Source organism: Elephas maximus, chromosome 15 (assembly GCF_024166365.1).
Source record: "Elephas maximus indicus isolate mEleMax1 chromosome 15, mEleMax1 primary haplotype, whole genome shotgun sequence".
In the NCBI taxonomy this organism is placed as follows: domain Eukaryota; kingdom Metazoa; phylum Chordata; class Mammalia; order Proboscidea; family Elephantidae; genus Elephas; species Elephas maximus.
Window position 1 is genome coordinate 50,078,150 of NC_064833.1, and position 11,730 is coordinate 50,089,879.

Sequence of the window (11,730 nt, forward strand, 5' to 3'; positions counted from 1 at the left end):
TATGACTAGGTTTGCAAATACATATTCAGGAACACATCTATAACATAAAGCAACCTATAGCAAATTTCTATTTTTTTCTATAAAAACAGGGAAAAAATGTTTTTACAATTTGTTGGCAGATTATAGTCCTTTTAAATTAAAAGTATCCTGCAAGAAAACATATCTTTAGTGAAATGACAAAAGTAACTCGCCTTCTAAAATTATCTGATTTTACACCACTTTGTGTTGTAAGTTAATATGGTTTAAGAACACTTTAAGGCATTAACTGCTCGGGGAGATAAATTAGTTTCTAAAGCCTGAAAATGAATGTGTTTCCTGTCCAGTCCTGTGTAGTTATAAACTAGTCTTCAGAAAGCAAAGTAAAACTTGAACTTAAGTTAGTTTCTAAAAGTTTTTTTTTTTTTTACATATAAGCTATATTGAAAAAAAAAAGAACACACTGGAGTGCAGATTATGACAGACAGTTACATCTGAGATGTAAGAAAAAATTCTGGCAATATGAGGGTGTCAACATAATCAGTAAGAAATTATTTTCGATGACATGAAGAGGAAAAGTGTTAGCAGAATAAGAAGTTTTGAACAGCAGATACAAAGTCCTTTCCCCTTGCCTGCCAAACGCACCCACACTTGTCATCAGTGAATGCAATTAAATTTTTTTTTTTTTTTTACAATACGGAAGAGACTTTTGGCAGTCAATGAGGGCTAATTTTTTTCTTCACTTGTACACCCCTTTTAGCCACTGTGAAGATGAGAGCTGAAAGATGTTCATAGAGTTGACTTTGTCCCTCAAGTATGAATTTGTGAACAAATTGAGACAAACTCGGGGAAACTGAAACAGATCACACACCATGCTTTACATACCAAGGCATCCTCAATCACAAGGTTAGATCTCTTCAACTTAAAGTAGTCGTTTCTGGTGTTTTCACGTACATTTTAAAAGCAAAATGCACTTTTGTTTTTTTGACAATTAAAAAAATGTCAAAACCCCAAAAATCTCTTTATGACCTCCCAAGATAACCACTAGCATTAATAATTATAATCAATGAAGTATAAACAGGGAGAATTACATGGCAATAATATATAGCACTTTTCAATACATATTTGCATTTGTTATGTTTCATATAAATATTGAAATATATTTTAGTTTTGCAAATTTCAAATATATTATGGTAGTTGAATCCTATCTTGACCTGTGGTCACTTCAGTGAAAAACAAAAACACATGGTGGAATAAAATCCTTTTGGTCTCGTTTTTATTAATACACACACACATTACTTTTTCAAGTGATTGTGCTGAATGAAAACGAGAATGCTTTTGAAACTATGAGACTATGAATCAATGAAGCTGTCTGATTTTTATTCAATATAGTCAAGTAATTAATTCATGCAGGCAGTGGAATGCTATGCGCATTAATATGTGAGCTGGTGCTTTTTGGTAACTCTAGTGGTCACCAGGCTATACCTTTTACTATTATTAGTATTGTGGCAAATAGAAGACGTTTTAAGTTTCCAACTTGTGTTTAAATTTACCATTTAAATTATCCATGCTTTCCCTTCCATCTCCTATCCTTGGTGTCCTAAGATCCTTACTTAAATGGCTGATATTTTCATCTATTTATCTAAGCTGAATTAACAGTGAAAATAAAATCCTGGTGTTGCTAGTATTAGATAAGTTGCAATCTCGGGACAAAATAGATTTCAACCAAGTAATTTGCACCCAACTTCCCATCAACCCGTACTACAGTATCTAATCAACAGTATGCCAGTTCTAATGGAAATACTTTTCTTTGCATCTTCTATTTGTTGCAATGGTGCTGACCCACCATCAGTAGAATGGGCATGAATAATCAATAGTCATTCAGCAAAAATATGGGCGAAAATGTCCACATTTTCAAAGCAGCTAAACTCAGGTGGGTGAGCCCTATAAGCACTGTAGAAATGAAAGAAGTTAGGTTCACACAGGTATCTAGCCTATACAGGAATTTGACTGTACCGAAATCAGGACTTCAGTCTTATGAGCACTTTTGCACATCAGGAAACACTGGTGGCATAGTGATGAAGAGCTATGGCTGCTAGCCAAAAGGTCAGCAATTTGAATCCACCAGGTGCTCCTTGGAAACTTTATGCGGCAGTTCTACTCTGTCCTGGCGGGTTGCTATGAGTCAGAAATCAACTCGACAGCAGTAGGTTTGTTTTTTTTTTTTTTTTTTGGTTTCATCATTGTGCTCTCCAGATGGATAGGTTCTATATAGGTAACCTGCTACTAATTCTTTTGATATTTATAGCCACACACCTATTTCTTTTCTCCTAATATTCTCCTATGGCACTACACTTCACACTCTCCTTTTTCCTTTCCCCTTATATTTCATGTTAATATTGTACTATAGGATAGTGGTTAAATGCAGGAGTCCCTGGGTGGTGCCAACAGTTAACATGCTTGGCTGGTATCTGAAAGGCTGGAGGTTCAAGTCTACTCAGAGGTGTTTGGGAGAAAGGCCTGATGATCTGCTCGGAAGTCCGCCATTGAAAACCCTACAGAGCACAATCGTACTCTGACACACGTGGTAGTTGCCATGAGGAAGAAGTGACTCTGTGGCAGCTGTTTGCCTCCTCCATCTTCCCCCAGTTAACATAAGTTCTCTCTTCTCAGCATTTAATGTTCATCTTTGGGTGATGGAAAAAGGCGTGGTGAATATCATGCAACAGGCAGAACATAGAACTAGGAAACTTCACCAAGTAGACTCACCATTCTCACTAATTTCTTCTGTGACTTTAGTTAGGTGACTTTTTTGCTTGTTTGTTTCCCAGCTCTACCGTTAAAATGGAGGCCAAAAAAAAAAAAACTCACCAGTTTTTAGGATTTAGAAGAGAAAACTTAAAAAAAAAATCACAGGATGGTAGAAGGTAAGGTTTGAGAGAATGTGAAAAACAAGTGCCACCTAGAAAAACAGAAATGCACACCTTGCTGTATTTTGCTAGGCATTAATTACCCTTTGCAGCATTGGATCTAATCATCCTGCATTTCCATGAAGAAACTACGGGAGAAGAGAAATATACAAATTTGATTGATTTGTTTTGTGTTTTTGTTCACTGCATATTTGTTTCTTTAACATAAACATGTTATTTTAAAAGGCAATATAAATAATAGTATCACAAAGACAAACACGTGGAATGAGGGGGACTCAATAAGACTTTGTATTATATTCTTGAGATAGCATATCTAAGTTAGATATACAACTATATATCTGATTAATTATAATTAAAAGTATTTGGCAATGATTTAGTCTTAATGCCTCATAAATGTAATTGAGAGACGGAATTAATTATTGAAATCATTTTAGAAAATGCTTGCAAATCTTTAAACCAAAAGTTAATATTTTTATTCAGTTAGTGGGTCACACTATTAAAATATCAGTGCTGTTGAGATGACTCTGACTCTAGGAGACCCCTTGTGTGGTGTGTCAGAGCAGAACTGTCCTCTATAGGGCTTTCAATGGCTGACTTTTCAAAAGTAGATGGCCAGGCCTTTCTTCCAAGGTACCTCTGGGTAGACTGGAAACTCCATCCTTTCGAAAAGCAGCTCAAGAAGTTAACTATTTGCAAAACTTTTCTATGAAATAGTTGTCAGTTTCACCATGATACACCAAACCAAACCAAACTCATTGCAACTGAATCAATTCTGACTCATAGCAACCCTATAGAACAGAGTAGAACTGCCCCATAAAGGTTTCCCATATCTTTTTCCCATGGAATACCTGGTGGGGTTGAACCACCAACCTTCAGGTTAGCAGCTGAAGACTTAACCACTGTGCCACCAGGGCTCCTCTTCTCCATGATACAAGAGTGAATATGTGTACAGAGTTGACAGACAAACAAAAAACCTCATATAATTATTTCTGATTTGAATCAAAAATTCAGGTTCTCACTTGAAATATTATTTAAAATGTATTAATAGTTTATTGTGTTTGATGCAATTCAAGGCATAGACATAGGTTCAGTCCTTTACTGTATAAATAAAATCCACAAGATGAGTTAGAAAAAAATGACGCATGCCAGAGTCTCATAAGTGAGCAGTGATTGGGTTTAACAACCCTGGTGAGGTACTAGTTAAGAGCTATGGCTGCTAACCAAAAGGTCAGCAGTTTGAATCCACCAGGCACTCCTTCAAAACTCTATGGGACAGCTCTACTCTGTCCTATAGGGTAGCTATGGGTCGAGAATTGACTTGACGGCAATGGTTTTGCCTTTGCTAATTTATGATGTAATTTTTTCCTGATTATAGAAGTAATGCAAAAAAGAAAAAGAAAATTGGAAATAGAAATATAAAGAACGGGAAAGTCAGTTACCCTTGACCATTTCTACATGACAGCTGTTAACATTTTGGTGTATTTCCTTCTAGTATTTTCTGTACATATTTACAAATTCACAACCCTATTATATATGCAGTTTTATTCTTGGTTTTAATATTTAACTTACCTATTTTATTTCCCCCATGTGTCTGTCAGTTTGTCTTACTGTGGGGGCTTGTATGTTGCTGTGATGCTGGAAGCTATGCCACCGGTATTCAGATACCAGCAGGGTCACCCATGGAGAACAGGTTTCAGCTGAGTTTCCAGACTAAGACAGGCTAGGAAGAAGGACCTGGCAGTCTACTTCAGAAAAGCATTAGCCAGTGAAAACCTTATGAATAGCAGCAGAACATTGTCTGATATAGTGCTGGAAGGTGAGCCCCCAGGTTGGAAGATACTCAAAAGATGACTGGGGAAGAGCTGCTTCCTCAAAGTAGAGTCGACCTTAATGACATGGATGGAGTAAAGCTTTCAGGACCTTCATTTGGTGATGTGGCAGGACTCAAAATGAGAAGAAACAGCTGTAAACATCCATTAATAATCTGAACCTGTAATGTATGAAGTATGAATCTCGGAAAACTGGAAATCATCAAAAATGAAATGGAACACATAAACATCAATATCCTAGGCATTAGTGAGCTGAAATGGACTGGTATTGGCCATTTTGCATCAGGCAATCATATAGTCTACTAAACTGGGAATGACAACTCAAGAGGAATGGTGTTGCATTCATCGTCGAAAAGAACGTTTCAAGATCTATCCTGAAGTACAAAGCTGTCAGTGATAGGATAATATCCATAGGCCTACAAGGAAGACCAGTTAATACGACCATTATTCAAATTTACGCACCAACCACTAGGGCCAAAGATGAAGAAATAAAAGATTTTTGTCAGCTGCTGCAGTCTGAATTTGATCGAACATGCAATCAAGATGCATTGACACTTACTGGCGATTGGAACGCAGAAGTTGGAAACAAAGAAGAAGGGTCAGTAGGTGGAAAATATGGCCTTGCTGATAGAAACAATGCCGGAGATCGAATGATAGAATTTTGCAAGACCAACGACTTCTTCATTACAAACACCTTCTTTCACCAACATAAACGGCGACTATGCACATGAACCTCGCCAGATGGAACACACAGGAATCAAATTGACTACATCTGTGGGAAGAGATGATGGAAAAGCTCAATATCATCAGTCAGAACAAGGCCAGGGGCCGACTGTGGAACAGACCATCAATTGCTCATATGCAAGTTCAAGCTGAAACTGAAGAAAATCAGAGCAAGTCCAAGAGAGTCAAAATATGACCTTGAGTATATTGCACTGAGTTTAGAGACTATCTGAAGAACAGTTTTGACGCATTGAACACTAGTGACCGAAGACCAGACGAGTTGTGGAATGACATCAAAGACATCATCCATGAAGAAACCAAGAGGTCACTGAAAAGAGAGAAGAGAAAGCAAAGACCAAGATGGATGTCAGAGGAGACTCTGAAACTTGCTTTTGAGCGTCAAGCACCTAAAGCAAAAGGAAGAATTGATGAAGTAAAAGAACCGAACAGAAGATCTCAAAGGGCAGCTCAAGAAGACAAAGTAAAGTATTATAATGACATGTGCAAAGAGCTGGAGATGGAAAACCAAAAGGGAAGAACACGCTTGGCGTTTCTCAAGCTGAAAGGACTGAAGAAAAAGTCAAGCCTCATATTGCGATAATGAAGGATTCCATGGGGAAAATATTAGACGACGCAGGAAGCATCAAAAGAAGATGGAAGGAATACACAGAGTCATTATACCAAAAAGAATTAGTCGATATTCAACCATTTCAAGAGATGGCATATGATCAGGAACCAATGATCCTGAAGGAAGAAGTCCAAGCTGCTCTGAAGGCATTGGCGAAAAACAAGGCTCCAGGAATTGATGGAATATCAATTGAGACGTTTCAACAAACAGATGCAGCACTGGAGGTGCTCGCTCATCTATGCCAAGAAATATGGAAGACAGCTTCCTGGCCAACTGACTGGAAGAGATCCATATTTATGCCTATTCCCAAGAAACGTGATTCAACTGTATGTGGAAATTATAGAACAATATCATTAATATCACATGGAAGCAAAATTTTGCTGAAGATCGTTCAAAAACGGCTACAGCATTATATCGACAGGGAACTGCCAGAAATTCAGGCCGGTTTCAGAAGAGGACGTGGAACCAGGGAAATCATTGCTGATGTCAGATGGATCCTGGCTGAAAACAGAGAATACCAGAAGGATGTTTACCTGTGTTTTTTTGGCTATGCAAAGGCATTCAACTGTGTGGATCATAACAAAATATGGATAGCACTGAGAAAAATGGGAATTCCAGAACACTTAATTGCATTCATGAGGAATATTTACCTAGATCAAGAGGCAGCTGTTCAGACAGAACAAGGGGATACTGATTTGTTTAAAGTCAGGAAAGATGTGCGTCAGGGTTGTATTCTTTCACCATACGTATTTAATTTGTATGCTGAGCAAATAATATGAGAAGTTGGACTATATGAAGAAGAACGGGGCATCAGGATTGGAGGAAGACTCATTAACAACCTGCATTATGCAGATGACACAACCTTGCTTGCTAAAAGTGAAGAGGACTTGAAGCACTTGCTAATGAAGATCAAAGACCACAGCCTTCAGTATGGACTGCACCTCAACATAAAGAAAACAAAAATGCTCACAACTGGACCAATGAGCAACATCATGAAAAACGGAGAAAAGATTGAAGTTGTCAAGGATTTCATTTTACTTGGATGCACAATCAACAGTCATGGAAGCAGCAGTCAAGAAATGAAAAGATGCATTGCATGGGGCAAATCTGCTGCAAAGGACCTCTTCAAAGCGTTGAAGAGCAAAGATGTCACCCTGAAGACTACAGTGCGCCTGACCCAAGCCATGGCATTTTCAATCACATCATATGCATGTGAAAGCTGGACAATGAATAAGGAAGACTGAAGAAGAGTTGACGCTTTTGAATTGTGGTGTTGGCGAAGAATATTGAATATACCATGGACTGCCAAAAGAACGAACAAATCTGTCTTGGAAGAAGTGTGGCCAGAATGCTCCTTGGAGGCAAGGATGGCGAGACTGTGTCTTACATACTTTGGACACGTCGTTAGGAGGGATCAGTTTCTGGAGAAGGACATCATGCTTGGCAGAGTACAGGGTCAGCAGAAAAGAGCAAGACCCTCAGCGAGGTGGATTGACACAGTGGCTACAACAATGAGCTCAAGCATAACAGCTATTGTAAGGATGGTGCAGGACCGGGCCATGTTTCATTCTGTTGTGCACAGGGTTGCTATGAGTTGGAACCAACTCGACAGCACCTAACAAGAACAACAAACATTTTATTTATGTATGCAATTTACCATGCTCTTAAGCAGTATTCACGAACAGAATTTTAAAAAATGGCACTATAAGTGAAAAGACTCTTTTAGCTCTTGATGCTATTGTCAAACTGCTTTCTAGAAAGATTGTTGTAATTTAAAACTCTTCCAGTGGCCCATGAAAGTGTTTGCCTCACTACATCCTCACCAGCAAAGAGTATTAATAGTTTTATAAACCTTTTAAATTTTAAATAGGGAGAATGGCATTTCAATATTGTTCTAATTTTTTTGGTTACTGTTTTATTCTTTTAATTCCTTCTAAAATTCCTCTGTTCATTTTCTTTACCTATTTTTCTGTGGTGTATAAGAGCATTTCTTTTAATTTTTAATGAAACCTTTATATATTAAGAATATTAAATCCTAATCAAATTTATTTTTTCATGTTTCCAATTTTACTTTTATTTGCAATTAAAAATTATGCACGTTTTAAAATTTTATGTAGTGAAATTCATTGGCCTTTATTAATTTCATTTTTTCAATTGCTTTTATGTACTATTAGACAAGTTGATTATTCATTTATACTTACTCTTTTTAAAGTATTTTGTTTCAATTTTTAAGTGGAATGATTAAAATATTTGCATGTCATCCTTTCTCAGGGACCACGTCAATCTTCCTTGTATTGCTTCAATTTTAGTATATTTGCTGCTGAAATAAATGCATAGCCTAGTTGCCTTATGGTTTAATTTTTACATTTAACCCTGCTATCTATCTGGAATTAATTTTGCTGAAAATCTATACCAAGTTTTTTGACAAATAGCCATTTTTTCCAACATAATTTGTTCTCTCCCTGCGAGTGCCTGATCTTTCTGTTGTTATAGATTTTGAATTTTTGTGTACATACATGTAAAATCTGATTTAAGGTTGTTCTATTCCAAACCTCTATCTGTAGATTCTAGTGAAAAAGTCCTGCTATTTTAATATTTGGAGCCTTATAAATATGTTTTAATAACTATTAAAGGAGTTCTCTTTGAATTAGTCTCCTTTTTCAAAAAAGTATTATTTTAATCTATTTTTTAGATCAACCTTCGAATCATTTTATCTAAAATAAAATCACTTTGAATTTTGAGTGGAATCTTGTGAAACCTGTTAATGTTGTATTTGGTCATCTTTCTCAGGAAAACAATATTCCCTTTACTCACATATGAATAAATGCCATTCAGCTGTCTTCATTGGTTGCAGTACTACGGCCATGAAGTCATAGTATGAAAAGCAATGAGTACTAAATCTTTAATATCTAATTAAACCATTTCTTTCTTTTCAAAGTGTTTTTATTTTTCAATAATTTTGGCTGCAAGTAATCTCTCTTTTCCTACCTACTTAGCTCATGGTTATATTTCTCATTTATCACTTTCTAATATTTTATGTTGCTTAATATTTTATTCTTCAACTAAATTAAATATTTTTTAAGGGTGGGGCAATGTTTTATACTGTTTATATTAGCATTTATGGAGGATTTCTCTGACAATGGTGTAAAGAATGGATTGGGACAGGCAGAATGAGTGTGGCAAAACCATTTGGAGACTATTTCAGTAGTAAAGATGGAGATGATGGCAGCAAAGATAGAAAGAAAAGGATATGCTTGAGATATGTTTTGGAAACAAAAATGAAAGAACTTTTGATAAGTCTGATGTAGGAGTGAGAGAAAGGGAGGTATCAAGCACATTTTAGGCATGGATGACTGAGTGCTTGGTGGTAACACTCACTAAAATGGGATCACCTGTTATTTCTAGGTATACAAAGGAAACCGGGGCGGGGGGGCAACTTTGATACTTCCCCCACTTTGGTTGCTTTAGGAGTCCCTGGGTGGTGCAAACAGTTAACATACTTGGCTTTTAACTGGAAGGTTGGTGGTTCAAGTCTACCCAGAGGTGCCTCGGAAGAAAACCCTGAAAATCTACTTCCGAAAAATCAGCTATTGAAATCCCTGTGGAGCACAATTTTGCTCTAACACGCATGGGGTCTCCATGAGTTGGAATAGCCTCAATGAGAAAATAAAAACAATTTTTTTTTCCCTTTGGTGGTTGGTTTAAAGATTTTCGCTTTGTTTTTTATTTTCAGAAGGTTTACAACGATGACTCTAGGTGTGTTTTTTCTCAATATTTATCATGCTTATTTTTTAGTCTCTGGTACTCCTTGAATCTGTGGCTCAAAGTCTTTTGTCAGTTTTGGAGAGTTCTTAATCACTATCCCTTCAAACAGTGTATTGTTTCAGTCTTACTCCCTATTCTCTTTCTAGGACTCTGTTTACATCTGTGCTAGACCTTATAATTTATGAACTTTTCTGTATTTTCTATCACTTTTCTCTACACCTTCAAGCCTGGTATTTTCTGACCCAACTTCTAATTAAATAATTCTCTGTTCACCTGAATTTAACTTGATGTTCAATCCATTGTGGCGGTTGATTACATTATTGCCTCTCAGCTCCAAATCCACCCTACTGTACTCTACTTTGTGGTGCTGAACAGGATCTCTGCTTTGTCAACTGGTCCCACATTAGGATATGTCAATGGGCAGCACTAGACTGCAAATTTGGAGACGGAAGATGGGGCTTGCTTCCTCCTCTTTGTTCCCTGTTGACTTCTTATGGGATTCCAGTTTCCTGGCAGTTCCTTTAAGCATTATCTGAGTAATGCTTCTTGAAGTGCCTACCTGTAGCAACAGTCAAATCAGTTTATAGGTTTTCATCTCTTTTAGAACTAGCTTCATTATGTCCTTCCCCAGAGGCCCCAGAACCTCAGATTTAAGTCCTAGGATCAGAGACACCAGCACCAGCTTCCAGTGCCTCTTCAGAGACCTGAGTTTCAGCTCTGCAGGGTTTCTCCTCTATGTTTCTAAGCTTTAATATTTTCTTTCCTTTGTTCACTCAGCTCTGCTGTAGGCGTCGTAGTTACATCTTGCAGTTAGCTTCATGATATGTTAGAGTTCTTTTCCTACTCTTTAAGTTACCTAGTTAATGACTTTATATCTAGTCAACAATTCTCCGTATTATATTCCCTCTGTTCAAATATCTAATGCTTTTTCTTTCTCCTGTCTGAACCCTGTTACCTTTACCTATGGGATCATAATTTCAATTGTTTTTTTCTGTTTGTTTGTTTTTTACCACTAAAGATACTATATTGGTTAAAATTTAAAAGATGGACCAAGTGTTGGCCAAGATGTGGAGCAACTGGAACTCTCACAGTTGTAGGTTTATGGAAAAATTGTGCAGGAAGTACGGTGTTCCCATATACAACCTCTCCCCACACCCTCCACCTGGCACACCATTTCTACTATTATTCATATCTTGCATTTGTGTGATATATTTGTTACAATTGAATGAACCAATATTAATACCTTATTATTAACTAAAGTTCATAGTTAATTATGTCAGGGTTCACTCCTCATGTTATAGAGTCCTATGGGTTTTGACAAATGCATAATGCCATTTGCTCAGCATTACAGGGTCATACAGAATAGTTTCACAGCCCTACTGTATTTCATCTACTCATTCCTCCTTCTCTTCCCTTGAGTCCCTGGCAATCGCTGATCTTTTCACTGTCCTTATAGTTTTGCCTTTGAAAGAAAACCCCCACCCAAAAAAAAAACAAACCCAGTGCCATCGAGTCGATTCCAACTTACAGCGACCCTATAGGACAGAGTAGAACTGCTGCATAGAGTTTCCAAGGAGTGGCTGGCGGATTTGAACTGCTGACCCTTATGGTTAGCAGCTGTAGCACTTAACCACTACGCCACCAGAGTAGTATTTTAAAGATCATTTCTTTCTAAATTCATCTAAAAATTAAAAAATATATATTTTATTGTGATTTAGGAAAAAAATTTACATAGGTAATTAGGTTCTCATTTAACAATTTCTATTCACATTATTCTGGAAGTCTGCCAGGCACTCCTTGGAAACTCTATGGGGCTGTTGTACTCTGTCCTATAGGTTTGCTATGAGTCAGAATCGATTCCACGGCTGTGGGTTTGGTT

At 37.1% G+C, this 11,730-nt stretch overlaps 1 non-coding gene across 1 annotated transcript; it reads right to left on the reverse strand.

Annotated features, from left to right (window-relative positions):
• Positions 1 to 8,312: 8,312 nt before the first annotated feature.
• Positions 8,313 to 8,415, reverse strand: LOC126059117 (U6 spliceosomal RNA). Its single transcript, XR_007513376.1, has one exon. It is a non-coding gene; the product is annotated as a U6 spliceosomal RNA (small nuclear RNA).
• Between the last annotated feature and the right edge of the window lie 3,315 nt (positions 8,416 to 11,730).